Raw genomic sequence first — 14,247 nt, forward strand, 5'->3', positions numbered from 1 at the left:
CGGTCTGTTTTAAACAGAGCTCTTAATCCTTCACCAGAACTTCATTTCTGACCACCAGACAGACCATCAACTTCTTGCCTAGCACGTACGGTTACACCACAGGGAGCAAATTTGACATTGATCCCACTTATTCAGGCTATATCTTCTTAATTCTTTATGCATACTAGCACCCATTTGCCCTTCTACAGAATGCAGTTGCCATTCATTCCTGCAGCTAGAACATTACCTGAAGTACGCATGCATCCTGCCATGAGTCCTGCTTGATTCTGTCCTGTCCTACTCACAGGCATAGAGAATACCTCTCATCCCTTACACATTATCAAAAAATTAAGTACCTTAAAATAATCAAACCCACTATTTTTTTACTGGTTTGGGCTAGGTTGGTCATTCCACTACTTCTCCTCATCTTGCCTTGTTACGTTTTATATTTCTCAGCTGTTTATCAGTACTTACAGGTACCTCTTATTGACTAGTAAGAGAGGAAGGGAAAAAAACTTTCCCCCAAGCTGGACATTCATACTGGCTTCATAACTTCATAATTTTTCATGTACCAAGGTACTTTGCCTCAAAATTCTCCTTCACGGTAAATATTAGCTGCTTGTTACAAACAGAAAACTACAGAAATGATCATATCATTAAGAAAACACTGTATTAAATGTAAAAGATAATCTTAACCTTAATGGTATCTCAAAAATATCTAAGTTATAAATACAGGCTGCTGAAAAGCTCCATGGAGGGTGAGTGCTTCCAAAGAGAAACTCTGATCACCTAAATGACAAGGAATCCAGCTGCTCCTAAGTAGACATGTTGGATCATGCTTGTAGGTTTTTTGTGTGCTTAGACTGACTACTAAACTGACACTAAATATGATCATATAACAAGATGTAGTTTCATCTAGACATTCACAAAATATCAGATTCATACTACAAAACGGCATATGTACATAACCTATATATGTAAAAATACAGTATATAAAAATTAAAAAAAAATGCATATGTGTGCATACAAACCTAATACCAGGTACATGTACTTACATTGAATAAAACTTATTGATAAATACAAAATTCTGCAAAAGCAAATGACCAGTATACCGCAAATGACATATTTCAGTAGCATAAGCAGTTTTCACCCATTCTTTATTATCGGCTACATTCCTAAGTTGAACAAAAAATGTTATCTGTCATCTTGACTTAGAAATCAAATATACTGTCTTCACAGTATTTCCAATGAGAGGAGACATACCCATTTTTATCCTGGGAAAACTGACACACAGTTACTTACCTAAACCCATACTAGAAGTTGTTAGCTGAACTGAAAATTGAAGTCAAATAACCCAGCTATTAATGCTGTGCTTTTTCCATTAGGTGATTGCTCTTGCCATGGCAGGCAGCATGAGTAACACGAGCAAGATTAGTGTTTATTTCATCCAAGGCTGATATCCGTGTTATCTTCATACTTAGGAAGCAATTTATAATTTTGGCATTAATTTGTCCTTTCTAGGTGCAGGCATACTATTTTCTGTGCTGCAGAAGTTCACATGGTCTGTAGCTTGACATGCTGGATCACAGTTCAGAAAGGGCAGTGGAGGAAAAATAAGTGAATCACTTTGATTTAAAAATGGAATTTAGAATGAAAACCACTGAGAGAAGCTTCATTTAGAAGTGTTTCCAGGTGTCATTGTGATAAAGCATAGTGTCCAGACTACCACAGATCTTTCAAAAATAATGCAAGTATTTACATAAACTATTTTTTTAAATTAGAAAAAATGAAAAATTTATTAATAAATGATGGATTAATTTAATTCAAGATAATCCTGATAAGCAGAGCTAGAAAAGTGAAATACCATCAAATGACTCCTTTCCTGCCTTCATCTGTAATCATATCTCACTGTTATCACTGCAATTGGGATTTTCAGGTGAAATGTTCACCTGCTTTATAGAATGCTTCTTCAGCAGTCTTGACTATTTTAAATTTTTTTTTGGAGAGGAATGTGTTCTCTGAAATGACAAAATGACCTTTTGATATGTCATATTTTTCTTTTTATTTTAAAGTGCAGAAAATTTTATTACCACACATTCCAAAGGGGATATAAATTGATTTTATTGAATTTGAAAAAGGGATATTTATTTAGGAAAAAATAATTACTGTTGCCTGTTAGCTATTGTTATTTTCACAGTGCCATGACACCCTACTGACTGGCGTGCATTGCTCAGTGCTGTTAGGATCTGCTTTACTGATCCAAGTAATTTGTAGTCTCACTGTGAACACTGAGACTCAACTTTACCTCATTTGTGTGACCAGTTTGAAATCACAAATTTCTTTGTCTATTCTGGGTCCTTGAGCATATGTTGGTCCCGAGCAGTCATTCACTAAGTACAGCATAACTGAGTAGTTTCACGTAGAAACATTGACTTTCCCAAATTAAAAATGCTTTTAGCTGGAAAGTTTCTAACAAGTTCCCCTTAAACAGTGCTGGCTTTAGAAAACCTGTTGTCTTTATATACAATATAACATCATTGATCAATTGAATATTTCTGACTCTTCAAACATGATCAGATTCAAAGCAGACTTGAAATTCCTTGCAAGAAGAAGAAAAAAAAAAAAAGGCTTATTGAATTAAGGAGACAATTTTTGAAGCATTCTGTATAATTGAATCATTAGACTTTTGGGTGCAATTAATGGCAAAACTCATCTAGGTGAGACTAAAATCAAGATAATTTATAAAGTGTTCCTTTATCAGTGTATTTTTCCTATTCAACTAAATATCACATTAGTGCAGAGAATATAATATTTAAGTTAACACAACAGTATAGTTCAGATCTCAGTAACATATTTTATGTGTGAGGGAAAAAAAAAGTTTTAATGTAACAAAGAACCAGCTCGCATTCCTTCCATGTTAATCCAAAGCTTGTTTTGAACCTTTCCCTCTGAGTGATTTTCAGTTAAAGAGGAGATGCTTTTTGCTATACTTTCAAAGGAAAACAAAAGTGTCAGGTAAGTTATTAAACTGGCATATTAGTTGTTAAACTGGCATATTCCAATAGTTTGAATTTTAGATTTCAGGACAATCAGGTTTTTTGGTTTTTTAAGGGGAAATTTTTAGAGGTGAAAAAACCCCAACAGAAAAGCCAAAGCGAATCCCCTATAATACCTTTTTTTGTTTTGCTTTCTTTCTAAATTGGGAATTATACACTGTGAGCTTCAACTCAGTTACTTAAGAATATTAGATTTTGTTTGTCACCTGAAATTACCAAGTAACTGCATTAGGTATCAGGCCTGCATAGCAGCACTTGTCATTGCACGTGGTGGAGGTTATAGGCACACTGTGTATTTATTTACCACTGTGTTCTAGTTACAATTTATGCGATATATTGCACTCAAAGGATGTTAGAAACTGTTGACCAGTTTGTAAGGCTCTCTGTAGACAGCACAAAGGCAATGCTACCTGAACCATTACTGAAGTGCACTGTGAATGCATTTTTCTGCCTGGAGTTCTGCAGTGTGGCCACAGGGCTCCCCTTGTTTCATACTCAGCTACTCCGGAGAATCGATGGCAGCCTCTCCCATTTGGATCACCCAGCACAGCACAGCAGTGCTCCAGGCTTTGAAGACTGACTGATGGCTGCTGGTGGGGTTCTGAGAGGAATGACAGTGCTATGTGGGAAACACCATTCTTTTTCTTTATCCTCTTCTTCGCTACGCAAGGCTTTCCCCAAAGGGATGTAGTAGGATATTTGATGCCCTGGAAATATACAAATAGAGGTTGCTGAACTGCACTCAGATTTTTATCTTTTTTTTAAATGCAAATTTGTAGCAACAGTTGTCCAAGACTGTCACACAGTCAAGAACTCTTAGTTCATCTCTTCATGAAATACAGTAAGATGCAAGCAAGGACTAGCCAACCCTAATCAAGAAGAATGTTTCTGTAATTAGATGGGATTGTTTGTTAGCCCAAGAAATTAGAGAAAGCTCTTACAGTACAAACAATAACAGAGTTTATTGCCTATGTAGTAATTTTTTCTCTTCACAGTCTCATGATTTGCAATAACATTTTGATTTTCATTTTAAGTTGTTTGGATTTTGCTGCTTCCACCGCAGTACTTTTAAACTGTAATGAATGAAGATAATACATTATCTTAATAATTTACCATCACAATAATGCTGTGGTAGTTTTTCTTTTGTTTTCTTAAGAAATCAAGAGAATCTAATCTTAATGACATTTTTTATATGCCACCTTCCCCCCCTTATACCTGTTCCCTGCTTGTGTCTGTTTATCAAGCTGCAGCCATTTCACCATAGGAATATGGTGAGTTGAAACAGGAGCCGCTGCAAGAAAAATATTGGTGCTTCCAGATATGTGAGTATGCCATCTTCCTAAAAGACTTGAACAAAGAAATTGGGAATGCACAGCGGAATGGCAGGTGTAATGCCATTAGCATACTGCAAGTTGCACTCGTACCTCGCAATCAGGATTAATGAGGTCAATATACAGCTTTCATTGCTAATAAGCATAGGAAGAAGTAAATCAAGATCCCACTCATTTTTGCTTGACAGAAGGCAGTCACAGATCACTTCCAACACTTCCCTCGATGAATGATATGCCATGCTAGATGAGGCAGAGCTTATTTGTGTCATTACAAATGCATGAAGCAAGTTCCTCTGAGCTATCAGTGGGTATCTTTTATCCTCCCTCTGTATGAGATCTGAACAGGTTTGCATCTGAGTCTCTGAAATTATGTTCATGACCACTTAAGTGTTACTTCATGAACACCCTCCAAAAATCAGACTTGCCATGCATGCCGTCAACAGTCTGAAATATACGGATGGCTGCATCAAGTCTCCATGGTTCCTCATGGCTACGCACATCCCTCATCTTTGTACTCTGCCCAGCTAGGTCTAGAAAAGGCTGGAATTATGTGACAGTTGTTTATATGGATGCCAAAGAGATTCATACATATACACACAACTTGATTTTATATAGAGAAAGTACTATGACATTGAATCACCTGAATATATGAGACCAGAGGCTCACCACTACCAAGTTTTTCAAAAAGCTTAACTACAACACAGTAAGTATAAGATGTTGTGGAGAATACAAGTTAAATCCCAAAATTATTCTGAAATCAAAAATGATAAAACAAAATAAAGTGGTCAGGATAATTGACACAGCTGGTTGAAAAAAGTACAAATCACAAAACTATAAATGTTTTTATATGCGAGGATTACTTCACCCCCCAGCACACAGGTGACTGTCTGCTGTTGTGCAGCTCCTGTAACCTATGCAGAGTTATTACTTACCAAAATGGATTCCATGTGTGTGGCGTATTGCTTCTTTCCCACACATGTGATTGCATTTTGTATTGTGCATTGTACCGAGCAGCAGTCAGGCATACTCAGACAATTAACAGGACTGCTATACTTGGAGATCAGTAGCTCTGCACCTTTATCCAAGATAAATCCCTAGCCTTTATACTCAGTGCATTGCTTTTGAACATTTACTTCAAAGAGGTAGAAAGGGGTCTTCAATAAACTTAAAACACAGAGGAGAGGTAGAAACTATCTGAGTATGGCCATATTGAGTTAGGAAGTTGCCTTGACGTACTTGGGACAGGTTCTATGGGAAGTTAATCATATGCTAATTTCAATAGTTCAATCTCAGATACGTGGATCCAAAAAAACCCAGCTAAATTATGTTTTGCAGTTTCCCTTTCACATCTGAACTTCAAAAAGAAAAAAAAAAGCAATTACCCATTTTGTTTATTTTATTTTAAGTTTTACTGTTTATTTAATGAAATAAGGAATCTTTTTGACTTTTATCAGCTGGTGTTTGTACTATCTGTGGATCATTTGTGTATGATGTTTTTACTCCTGGGTGCAAAGAAACTTGAAGAGAGGAAAAAGTGCATTCTTCCTGAGTGCACTGAATATGACAATGCCCAGACAGAACAGCTAAAGTTGTATTTTGTGGATAATAATATACATAACTCCCATTTTCCAGAAGCTTTCTATCAGCTATAAAGCTGCACATCTTAACAGAAAAAATATGTCATTGTATTACAGTGACTGTGACAATGCCAGGCCTCTCTGGAGGTTATTGTGTCATATGGTCACCAACTGCTTCAAAGCACCAGAGTTGTTGGACCACAAAGAAAGAACTGGCAAAAGCAGACCAATTGTCTAAGTGCTGATGACAATTTCAGACTAATGATGTCAAAAAGCCATTGACCACCTCTACCCTGTTTTGCCTCACTGCAGGAGGCAAATCAAATCTCTTGTGCTAAAATGTGCCTGCATGCTCTAGGAAATGTTTTGGTTTATTTTATTACAGAAATTCAGTGAGATTCTGATTACATGTACTACAATACCAATGCAATGAAATATATATATGAGAAAGAAAGATTTAGGCAAGAAGTTACATCTTTAATTTTTTCTGTGGAAATCTAAGAATCTTAAGATTTGGAACACTATACAAGACAATGATTAAGTTTTCATAATGAAACAATTTGTTGGAAACCATGACAGGAAAGGGAATTGTTTTGGAAGACACAACCAGTGTTTATTTACCTCTCTGTTATACCAAGTAGTTGGCCCTAGATTAGAGCTCAGGGAGGGGGTAGGCATTATACTTACCTAAAGAAACACCCTCATTCATATTACTCTGAAGAAGTGTTCTGCCTCTCTGCTGCTTGCACCTTTGTGACACTGGCATGTTTCACTCCATGGCCAAAAATGCAGAGCTTTCTAAATAGGTTTTAAACAAATTTTCTTTCATACAACACAGGAAATAGTGAAAGTACCAAAAAATGTTAATAGGCCCCAAGACAGAATAGGAAAAGGGCCTTGCAACTTGGAGAAAAGTAATATAAACCATTTCAGACATTGTAGCTAATTATACATGTAAAGTCTAGTCATTCTGAGTCTCATTTGGAAAGTACTGTTTTCTTCTGAAGGATTCAGATTAAAGTTGCAAAGGATTTGCAAGCCCTATTCTGTAGTAAGCAAAGTCAGAAGTCTAGCAAGAGCCTAATTAAAGTCAATGAAGAAATCAACAACTAAAAACTAAATAAAAAGAGCACATAAAAGAAAAGGAGAACCAAAGTCATGATGGTCAGTGTTGGCTGGGGTTTTTTTTAATTGTCTTTTGTATTTTCCATATGATGACTCACCCAGTCTACAGCACGACAGAAATGCACACTTCTCTATATGTATCATACATCATGCAATTTTGGGTTCACATTTCCCCATCAAAAGCTGAAAGTAGATGTTAGACAGAGAAGCCCTGAAAACAAATTAGTTGACTTCCTGCAGGAAAACCCTCAGGATCAATTTGAGGGGAAATCCTGAAGAATCCTTTAGAGTGCACTTACTTGCTCTGTGGGCCAGTTTGACAATTTTTACATTATCCAATTCTATGTCAGCTATCATGCCTGTTCTTGTAGCGTTAATGTCAGAGAAAGTGGATGACTCCAATTCCTTTCTTGCAGTGGTTTCAGTGTCCTTCTTAAAAGGACACAAAGACATCACCTATTGTGGAGGCAGAAAGAATTTGTAGACTGCCTGAACTTAGATTCTGCACTGGGAGACAGCCTACACTTTGTGTGTGGACAGAACATCCCAGAAATTAGGATACCTGCAGAGAAACATTGTCAGGAGCAAGCAACATAACTTTATATTTCCCTCATACTCAGTATATTTTAATGTAGACAAGGAGGGATCATCTCTAAATGATTAACTGGCCTTGGTACAAGAGTTTGGGTATGAAAGCTGGACCACCGTGGAAAAAAAAAAATCAGTTCTGATGACTACTTTGGAATGAATCAACTGGATGGGGAGGAATGGCAGTATGACATTAAGTCATACAGGTCACCAGTACATCCTAAGTTATTACTTTTCCTTCTGTGGGTGCTGGGAGTTTGATGATGTTGAATGTGAGACTCTATAAATATGTCTAGAAGGATTTTAGAAAAAGTGAGTCCTTGCAGATGTCTCTTACTTTTCTAGTGATGTTGGAATTTGTTTCCTATTTCCAGATCCCTATGTTTTGATTTCTTTTTTCTAATGTTTTCATGGGTTTTGCCCTTTAAATATCATAAAAATTGTTCACAAAAACTAATTATAACTACTTCATACTATTTCAGTGCTCAAATGTGTTGTAAAAGATTTACTGCGAAATTGGCACCTTTCCAACTATAGGTGTTTATGCCCTACAAAATGACACATTTGAATCATATGTTCTGACAGAAAGAACATTTTCAGTCACCATTGCATAAATAGGAAAATGCACAAAAAGAAAGCTGAAGCAAAAGTCACGACTGTGTCTAAAACTTATCTGAAAAGTTCTGATGTGATGTAAATCTTTGTGTGTGTAACTGAGAGCCCTATTCTGACATCTTGTCTGATGGCTTGGTACTGGAAGTATGTCTGGGCCCATCTGCTTCTGGTTTACTGCACGTGCCATTCAGACAAGTTGTTGGTGAAGTTCCCATCTGAGAGTTGTGTATATGAATCTGGAACTCTGGAAACATCATAAGGCTGGCATTAATGAAAAATTAAAATAACATAGTAATGATGAATAGGTGAACTTCATGCAAAAATACCCACTGCCAGTCTAGACCTTGGCCTTAGTAGTGTTAGCGACAGGATTAGCTGCTGAATTTCTGATGTGGAAACAACTTGTAGGAGAATTCCTAAATATGTTATTGAATAACAAGCGTTCCTTTGTGGTGCTTGAGTTTTGTGAGTATATTCCATCAGCTACAGAGTAGTCAGCTATCTAATAAAATTAAAGATGTGATCAGTACATGAGCAGACAGTTAAAGGATAAAATGGTTCCATATTTGTTATAAACAAAAAAATGCAAACTAAATTTTCATGTTAGCACTATCTATAGAAAGGAAGAGTCTGAAAGCAGGGAATCTCAACAGTCACCCAGAGACAGGCTGGGCGTCAGACTGATCAATAAAATAACCATTTGGGTATTATTTCTCTATAGCTCATACATGACATATTAAAGAAAGCTCTACCTTGACAGATGGTCCATAGTCTTGTCTCTTATAAAGCTGATAGGGCCATATCTCAATCTTTAAGTGGAAGAAGCACTACATTATTCTTTTTGAACACTTTAAAAAAATATTAAAAATCCTCTCTAACATCTTCATGCATAGGAAGTACAGTTACCTGTCCAACAATCATATGTCCTTTTTGAGCAGAGGTAGTTACATCTAGATTCTGAATTATATATAGGTTCTTTCAAGCAAATCATGACATAAAATATGGCAGTTTTCTTTCCAACAATAATAATCATGCCAAAAAACTAACAGGTTCATGACAGGATTCTCTGAAGTTGCAGATTTCAAATGAAACTTTTTTAAAAGCACAATAAGAGTAGTTTTCCGCAAATAGGCCTAATTATAATTGCTTTTCAATTCTTGTGAAATTATCCAACACTTTACTACCAATTTATCTGTTTCTAAAACTGAAAGAAAATGACAATATTGTCACTCCAGAAGGTGGTAGAAAATATTCGAGGTCTTACAAGACCTTTTCCCAGTGGAGAAGAAATAATGTATACTCAGATTCTATTTAATTAAGTATAATTTGATTTAAATTCAGACATAAGCTGCATCTCAAGTATGAGAGGACTACAAGTGATAGCTTTTGAAACAACCTTATAGAACATAACATACTTTTCAAGCACTAACCCTGCTTCAGGTATTCAAGCACTCTTAGAAGCAAATTTCCTTGTACCACTCAGAACATTACATAAGAAAAGTGACAGCAGCACTTTGCATATCTTCTAGAAACACACCATTTATTTACAGACTTAAGAGAGCTTGGAACATTCATCTAGGCAGCTTGTTATGCAATTTATATGGTACAATTTGCTTCTAAAATAAAAGGTGAGTACAGACTGCCTTTTACGTCTTTATATAATATGCCATGTAGGAACTATAGGCATTACACAGATTTGGGGCTGGAAACTATACTGATTTCCAATATAGTAAGTACAGTCATTAAATTCCAAGCCTGTATGTTCTTTCTTAATTTTCTTTCATTCAGAAGCACCCTCAAAACAAAACAGATACCACAGGTCTACTATTTAAAAATATTCTTTTTGCTAAATTTTATCCTCCTACAGCTTAGTATTACAGGCACAACGAATACACGAAAGGGAGTAATAAACTTTAAAAGGCAGTCAGTGGAAATTTGCAGATGCAGATTTCTCATTCTCAGACAGAGCGAATGTGATTGTTCCTCTTCATGAATTACAAGTGGAACACAGATTAGGCTTGCTATAAATCTTGGTGAACTCATTTATATGGTTATATTATTGCATATCAGAGTGATAATTCATGTGACAATTGTAGAAATCACATGAGCATTCAGCAACCACTGATTTTTGCCAAACTTTCTTTATTTAGCTATAACATCAATTTGCATATTTCAATTTAGTCAGCAAAATTTTTAAACTGTTAAGCTAATGATAAATGAGGCTGTTTATTGCCACACGAGATTATTGCACAACTGTTGGTCCAATGACCATCCTTATAATAACAAAGACAAGTTTTTATGGGTTAGTATTGTTCACTCTGTGTTAGCTTTGCAATATTCCTGCTGCTTGATAACAAAGAAAATACAAACTGCCTTACAAAGCAGACAGACTTTCTACTCACTTCTGAAGTAAAGCTTTTGCTTTACAAACTGATTTGAACATTATCGCTCACTTTCAAGTGTAAATGGTCAAATAAGCAAAAAGTCTAGTAAGCACATAGCTCCATCAATAGCACATACATCTTTTCACACAAAAAAGAAGCCAAAGTTAATCCTTTTCTAGTGCTTCAGACACGGTGATAGATATTTTGCCATTTAACTCTGAGTAACTTCTGGAGGTGATCCCACGTTTTAAGCAATATATCCATTGTTGCTCTATGCAATCTGTTCAGTATATTTACTGACTAAAAGAAAAGCATTAGGCCATTAGGCATTGTCATTAAAAGACAAAGCTACTGGAATCATGAACATCATACAGGAGGGAAGAAAAATAACCTATGACCCCAGCCATCACACTAACTGCAATAAAAGCCAGCCTTTGGCATTTATTCATCTTAGTGAGACATTGCCACTGAGTAGGTTCACACATTACATTTCATGCAAAATCCTACATGCAGTAACAACATACTGCTTGGCTGAATTTTGAATTTTGGCTAGTGATAAAGCCAGGAAACATTACCTAGATGCTGGAATTGGGACAGATTTGGGTTACTATCTAAGAAGTTACTGTGTTACTTCAACTGTTTTGCATATTATGAATAACTTGGACTGAATGGGCAGAATTAGTTTTTAAGGCCAGAGATATCCCTGAAGTATAAAGGGCTATTGGGCTTCTACGACAGCAGCAGCAGTGAGCAGGACAAACTCACACAGTGTCGAAAAGGAGCGTGTGAGACACATGGATAAAAGTCACAGGAAGAAGGCTTCACATTGATCTATCAGGTTTCTTGAAGAAATCATTAGGGACAGGAATGGAAAGAAAAGCAGTGAGGAAGGTTGACATGTAAAACTTTACAGACTCAAGTACAGCAAGTTGCTTTAAGTGACAGTAAACAGGGGCTCAAGTGAATTCACTCTAGCAACACTTAGTTTAAGTGATGCATCCTTTTTAATAACTAGGGTTTTTCAAGTATTACAGGGTGAAGAGTGTGTCAGAGGATTTTCTCTAAGAGAAAACTTTCTTTCTTAATATGTATATGATTTCCTTTGAAAGAGTTTCTAAACACATCCTTAATTAGGACTTTCATTTTTACTACTGTTCTATTACCTCTCCCCTTGAATAGGTGAGGGTCCATTCCTGCTTTCTTCAGAAATTGTTATTGTACAGTACTGGATACAATTAAAAGAAAAGAGAAAGATTTTAAAAACCCCAACAAAATAAACCCCCAAACCAAGCAGTAATGTCATTCAACCTTTAAAACTGAATAACTCAAAGGCAGAGTAAAGATAAGGAATTAATGCATCTTGAACACATTAGAAAAGCAATACAATTTATTTCAGTATAGTTGGCACATACTCAGAATACAACATAAATAATTGGACCCTGGCTCTATTTTTCTGTAATACATATATTTTGCATTTAATTTTTGCTCCTGCTCTGGAATATTTCAAAAATTTGAGAGCCGCAAAAAAATTGAGAATTCTTTCCCCAATTTGTAATTGCTAAGTTGTAGAAGCAGAAGTAAATACAACCCCTCCAACATACAAAAGTTCTGAGTTTTTTTCAAATAAAAGCTACTATCTCTCCTAAGTGTACTGTTAAATGTGTTATTTAGGACAAATAAAGAGAATATTATTAACTGAAAACAATTTATGAATGTTATTTTTCTCCCCTGCTAGAATACTGATTTAAAATAATCAGGCAGCTTTATCATTTGTGGATCTCATTAAGGAAAGAAAAAAGCAAGCCTTGGATTTGTAAATAACATGCATAGTGGAACAGGACCCTGGCATTTCTATAAATTCAGTGCAGAAAGGGGGTCAGATAACAAATATTCATTACAGCAGGTGACTATTTCTTTTCACTACTGAGTCTTTGAGAGCATTAATTCAAGTTTCTAGAAGTCCAAGATACGACAGAGTGCACGAAATTCTGGTTATGATGATTCAGAGGCATTCTGATGACTTTGGAATAGTGTCATATGATGTATAAGCTATGGTCTATTTGTCACCTGCACAGATTAAGGGTGAAAAATGTAATGTCATTGAAGTCAATGGAAAAGTTCCACTGGCCTCAGTGGAAATAGGATTTACTAGGAAAAATTCATAAACTATTTCAGATACAAGATGAAATTCAGAGTCTCCCTGGTGTTTTAGGTTTATATTAAAAAACACAGGCATTAACATCTCTTCAAAGGAGACCACAACTGAAACAGCAGCAGCACTAGATTAAGTCATTACACAAACCAAAAGAGAAACTTCAGAAAGCTTTAATGCATATAGTACCTATTTGAATAGACATTTTTCCAGGTAACCCTCTTCCCTACTCAATCCTCATAAGTGTCATATGATCCTATTGACATTTCCTGAATGGTGGCAAAATCTGATACTATAAATAATGACTGTTAGTCTTCGATTCAAATGCCAACTAGAACTCAGGTAGAGGAATCAGAGTAAGCTGGTATGCAGAATCAGCACCATGGATCCCATTCTGGTTTTTGTATTTTCAGAATTAGGGTCCAGGGACCAAAACCACATCCACCTTTTTAAAAATATCTCCATTTTCCACTTCCCCACTCCTTCTCTTTTTCTAAGTCGTCTTTGACAAATAAATGGTACTTATGTTCAACTTGTTTCTTGAACAGTGCCCAGGGTGTTGTCTTTGCACATCTCACTTTCCCAGACCTGTGGCGGCACTACTGGCAATTTTAAAGTACAAAGAGGTTTGAGCATGACACAGCAGCATAGAAGTTGAATTCACAGTTGGCGGTAATGAAAAATAGGCACTTACCACAGATTAATCATCCTGGACAAGGAAGACATTATGAGACCAAGGAATTAAATAACAAACTAAAATTATAAGTTATTTTATACCATCACAAGAAGTTTAGAAAAAAGTCTCCTTACCTAACTCATTGCCCATAATCTAAACCAGAAAAATTCCACACAAGGTAACTTTTCAAAGAGTCTGCCTGGCAGAAAAGTCCAAGTAATCAAAATTCAAGTAAACCAGTACAATTATGCCAGCAGCCTTCTTATCAAAAGCCATCCAAGCACTCAGGATTCCCTACTTCGGACATTTTGTTCTGGACCTAGCCCCAAGCTGGTCTACATGGCAGAGCACCTCACCTGTCTCATCTGGAGTGGAGCAATTTCCAGCGGCATTAGGACTGGTGTGCTGTGCTACCTCAGACACAGAAGAATTTAGAGGAGAGGCACCAAGACCTGATGTTATCCCTTAAGGGACAAATTTATGTTAGCAATGCACAAAGCTTTCACATTTTACTCACTTCCAGCACATGAAAAAGCATCTGTCTGGGAACATAGCAATAAATACATATATTCTGTTACTGAAGTAATTTCTGCTTCTCACCCAGTCAGAACTGTATAGAGTTCACAACAGCCTTGTTATAACACTTCAGAACACACTTCATGCAGAAACACTCAGCTTTACAATACTGCAGTTCTACTCCACCTGGAGAGGTTTCCTTAGAGCCCTGGGCCCAAGGGAACCATAAAGATCACTACAGACAGCCT

The sequence above is a fragment of the Strix uralensis genome, chromosome 13 (assembly GCF_047716275.1).
Source record: "Strix uralensis isolate ZFMK-TIS-50842 chromosome 13, bStrUra1, whole genome shotgun sequence".
NCBI classification, from domain to species: domain Eukaryota; kingdom Metazoa; phylum Chordata; class Aves; order Strigiformes; family Strigidae; genus Strix; species Strix uralensis.